Source organism: Suricata suricatta, chromosome X, assembly GCF_006229205.1.
Source record: "Suricata suricatta isolate VVHF042 chromosome X, meerkat_22Aug2017_6uvM2_HiC, whole genome shotgun sequence".
NCBI lineage: Eukaryota > Metazoa > Chordata > Mammalia > Carnivora > Herpestidae > Suricata > Suricata suricatta.
In genome coordinates this window covers 20572173-20577410 of record NC_043717.1, presented here as the reverse complement: position 1 = coordinate 20577410, position 5238 = coordinate 20572173, and positions in this window count along the sequence as shown.

The following is a 5238-nucleotide window of genomic DNA, read 5'->3' as shown; positions in this document are numbered from 1 at the left end:
AAAAAAATGAAAAAAGAAAAAGGAAAAAAAAAGCAGCAGCTCCCCCTCATGGATAGGCATGGTTTGGTGTGGTAGGTCTGGGAGGCTGCTCTCAGAGGCTCCGCCTTGGTGTCTGCAGAGAGTAGAATGGCAGCACGCCAAGCTCCCCTGGAACTAAGCACTGTAGGCCACTCTAATGAGTCCAATCTTTTTGTGGTGCAGTTGAGCCAAGTTGTATTTTCCAGTCTCGCCTGGGTTCAAAGTTCTAGTCCATGCACTTTTATGTTACCACAGATGAGATGTATTTGCTTTGGTGGATGGCTTCTTAGGGCGAGGGATCAGTTTGTCTTGGCTCAGGCAGGGATTTTGGCTGCCCCTGCCTGAGGCAAGGCCTGCTGCCTGAGTCGAGGTACACAGCAGGAGGTGAAGTGCATGCCCTCACAGACACAACTGTGGGATCGTGATCGCGCTGGGGGAAGGATGAGATTCTCTTGGCTTCTTGCAGCTGTTGCCCGAGGCACCAGAAATGAGCTGGGAGCTCCTGCAGCCTGAGTGGGCACCCAGGCCTCCACCCCCGCCAACTCCCTGCCGTGATCATGCAGGGATGTGGGCTATTCTTTTCCTGTTGGCACCTGGGATTCGGGATTCGTGCAGCCAATGCAGGGGACGAGATGTGCCATGGAATGAGGTGCATGCTCCCACTCCCAAAACCGAGGTTGACCTGAGCGCCCCTGGAGACACCGCCACCATAGCCGCTGACTCCCCACCGAGATGGTGCAGGGCTGGAAGCTGTTCTTTCCCTTGCGCCACCTGGGTTTGCGATTTGGGCTATCCAGCAGTTATATATGGAGCGAGAGTTTCTCTCTCCAAGCGCAGTTAAAGGTTCTTTATCTCTTCCCCAGAGACAGTACTATGAGCATGTTCCGTCTCTCTGTCTCTTCCCTATGTCTCTCAGACTCCACGCACTTGCCCCGTGTTGGGCTGGGGCTCCCACCTCCCCTGCCCGTCTCGGGCTGGCCCATTTTCCAATCTCCCCAGTTCACACTCACTCACTCAGGTATATTTGAGGTTGTCTTCTTTCTGGATTCCGTATTTTCTCTTTCCGCTCTTGCAGATGAGAGTAATGTCCTTCTCAGTTTGATAGATGGGGCAGACGAAGTTTACAGAGCTCCCTTCCTCTCCGCCATCTTCGCCGACCACTGACTTTTAAAGTAATTATTGCTATATATTTGGATTTATATTTACCCCAATGTGGTTTTTTTGGTATTGTTTATTTGTTGTCCTTGTTCTTTATTTTCATCTTTTACCCTTTTGCTACCTTTTCTGGCTTTAATTCAGCATTTGATGATTCCATTTTCTCTCCTCTTTATCATAGGAATTGTTTTTACTGTTTTTAGGGAATACTCTAACTTTTAGACTATACATTTATAACTCATCCAAGTCCACTTTCAAACAATGAATTACAAATTCACAGGTGGCGCCATTTCCTCCCTACTGTTTCCTACCACATTGCTGTCATTCACTTTACTTATTCATAAGGTATAATTACTGAATAGATTGTTTCTGTTATTAATTTGAGCTGTTAATCTGTTTGATCAAATTAAAAAATTATTTTTCCTTCATTAATTCCTTCTCTGATGTTCTTCTTGTCTTTGTACAGGTCGGAGTTTCTGACCAGTATCATTTTTCTTCTCTTTGAAGAACTTGTTTTAACATTTTTTGCAAAAGAGGTCTACTAGCGACAGATTTCCTCAGTTTGTGTTTGTCTTTGAGTATATTTTATTCTCCTTCACTTTAGGAGATATTTGCTCAATATAGAATTCTAGGTTGGTAGTGTTATTTATCTTTTTCAATTTTTTCAAGCTTTCATTCAACTCTCTTCTTGCTTGCATGGCTTATGAAGAAAAGGACAATGTAATTCTTATCCTGTGTCTCTCTAATTAAGGTGCCTTTGTCTCTGGCTTTTTTTCCCCCAGGAATTTCTCTTTTGGTTGATTTTCTACAGTTTGATTATGATATGCTTAGGTATAAATTTGGTTGATCATACTGCTTGGCATTCTCTGAGCTTTTCAGATCTCTCTTTTAGTGACTGCTAATTTTGGATAATTCTAAGTCATTTTTACTTCATATATTTGTTCTGTTTCTTTCTTTCTACTCCTTCTAGTATTCCCTTTACATGAATATGATACCTTTTGTCATTGCCCCATGGTTTTGGGCTATTCTCTTCCATCTTTTACATTCTTTTTTCTCTTTGCATTTCATCTGGAAATTTCTTTTGACATGTTTTCAAATACACTGATTTTTTCCTCAGCCATGTCCAGTCTTTTGATGAATCTATCAAAGGCTTTCTTCATTTCTCTTGCAATGTTTTTGATTTCTAGCATTGCCTTTTAGTGCTTACATCTCTCTGCTTACATTACCCTCCATTCATTCTTATGTGTTGTTTCCCTTTTTTCATTATAGCCCACAGGATATTAATCATAGTTGTTTTAAATTCCTGATAGGATGGGGCACCTGGCTGGCTCAGTCGTTTAAGCATCCGATTTTGGCTCAGGTCATGATCTCACAGTTTGGGAGTTTGAGCCCTGTTTCGGGATCTTTGCTGACAGCTAAGGGCCTGGAGCCTGTTTCAGATTCTGTGTTTTTGTCTCTCTCTGCCCCTCCCCTACTCACGCCCTGTTTTTCTTTCTCTTTCGCTCTCAAAAATAAATTAAAAAAAATTAAAAATATTAAGAACAATAAATTTTGGTATGATAATGCCAAAATGTCTGCCATATTTGATCCTGGATCTGATGCTTGGTCTCTGTCTTCAAACTATGTGGGTTTTTTGGGGGGTTTTTTGTTTTGTTTTTTTTGTCTTTTAGTATGACTTACAATTTTTGTATTGTTGAAAGCTCGATATAATGTACTAGGTGAAAGATACTATGATTTTCTGGCCTAGAATCAGGCAGTGTTTACTGTTTGCTGTAGCTGCAATTGTTAGAAAACGACATTTTCTCTTCTTTTCATCTACTCTGTACTTTTTTAAATTTTAAATTTAATTTATTTTTAAGAGATAATTATTTATTTTTAGAGATACAGAGACACTGCAAGTGGGGGTGAGACAGAGAGGGAGGGAGGGGGAAAGAATTCCAAGTAGGCCCCCCACTGCCAGTGCAGAGCCTGATGTGGGGCTTGAACCAGGAAAACTGAGATCATGACCTGAGCCAAAGCCAAGAGTTGGAGGCTTAATGGGTTGAGCTCCCCAGCTTCTTAAAGAAGATTGGAGATGTACAGTTACTTCACTTGGAGTCCTTTGTGATGATACAGGCACCATGCTGATGGGGTGGCAAGGTATAGGATGTGCGAGAGTGTTCCATAACCTGATGATTAGGTCTCAGTTCTGTAGTAAGCCTGTGCCCCTGGGCTGTGACTTCACAGTGCTTCTCAGTTTTTTCACTCCTTCACTAGAACTGGAAGTGAAGAAGGCCTATTTTTGGGTATTTCCCCTCCTCCTCTTGGAAGGCTAGAGAGGACTGAAGATGGCATTTCCTCTCGCCTAGCTGGTTTAGGCTCTGGAAAAAACCCTACTCAGGCTCTGGGAAATAATTTCTCTGTAGGCAAGCCTTGTTATGAAGACCCGATTGCTTTGGGCAGTTTTCAGATTGACTACTTTTTTCTTTCCCCTGCTGGAAGTACAGTAGCATTTTTATCTGACCTTCCTTGTCACTCTAAGAACCTGTGAAAACTCCCAGAAGTAAAGCTTAGAAAAATTTAGGGGCCCCTATTAGATTAGGCCTGCCTAGAGTTTTCTTGGTTTTTGTTTTAATTTATTTTAATGTTTGTTTGTTTTTTTTTTTTTTTTTTTGAGAGAGACAATGGCATAGATTGAGCAGGGAAGGGGCAGAGAGAGAGGAAGACACAGAATCTGAAGCAGGCTCTAGGCTCCAAGCTGTCAGCACAGAGCCTGACGCCAGGCTCAAACTCATGAGCCATGAGATCATGTCCTGAGCCAAAGTTGGATGCTTACCCAACTGAGCCACCCAGGCGCCCCATACCTGCATAGAGTTTTTAAGTTGAAGGTAGTCTGCAGCACATTTCTGCAGTTTGTGAAATACACTTTAAGGGTTCTGATCCTGGTACCAGCTCCAGCACTGCTTTCTGCTCTGGGACTTAATGCTCCCCGGGGCTCTGATGCTCTATTTCAACCAGTTGCTTTCTCCACTTTGGGGGGCAGCAATTAGCTTTGTGACCTCAGTTCTCTGATGGATCTAAGAAGAATTGCCAGTTTTCATTGTGTTCCAATGGTTTCCTCTTGGGAGGAAGGGCCTGACCAAGTGAGTCCTTACATGTTAGGCTGGAAACCACAAGTGACCAAGAAAATCCCACTCTCAAGCTCATTTTGTTGGCCAAAATTAATTGTTTTTCATCTGTGGGATTCAGAGGGTTTTATTTTCCCCCCTGGCTGACTGTTGTATAGAGACTTGCCTCTGTACATGAAGCTGGCCTGCAGTCCTGCCATGTTGCTGGCTCCACAGGCCTTTTGAAACATGGCAGATTTCCTCTTCAAGACCAGCAAGATAGCACGAACATATCTGAGAGGAAAGTGGTCTTAGGCAATGTCTGTTATCAGAGGAGTATTGTTGTACCTCTGACATGTAGCCTAATGTAATTACGGGAGTGACATCCTAACACCTTGGTCAGAATCTCTTCCTTAGATACCAGGGTACAAGTTCGAAAATGTGTGGCTCTGAGGAGGTGAGCAATCTCGGGCCCCCGAACAGTTCTGTCTGCCCAGTAGGCCCCATTGTTTCATGTCCCTTCCTGATACAAAATATTTGGCACCCTTCTAAGATGCTCAAAAGTCTGACCCAAGGACGTCACCTCCAAATTCCAATCTTACCATTTTTAATGTTTGTTTATTTTGTGAGCATGTACAAATGGGGAAGGGACAGAGAGAGAGGGAGACACAGAATCTGAAGCAGGCTCAGGCTCTAAGCTGTCAGCACAGAGCCCGACACGGGACTCAAACTTACAGATGGGGAGATCCTGGACTGACCTGAGGTCCACACTTAACCTTTGCAAACAGGACATGCAGTGGGACAGGTACCCACAAAATCTACCTTGCCTCCTCCAATTGAAACATTCTCCGTAGTTTATCTGGAATTCATGTAACACTGCTAAGAGCTACTTTGCATTATAGGCTTTCCTCTCTCAACTCTGAGACACATCATTTGAGGTTTTGGCATCAGTCCACCACTCCCATAGCCTTTACCTCCT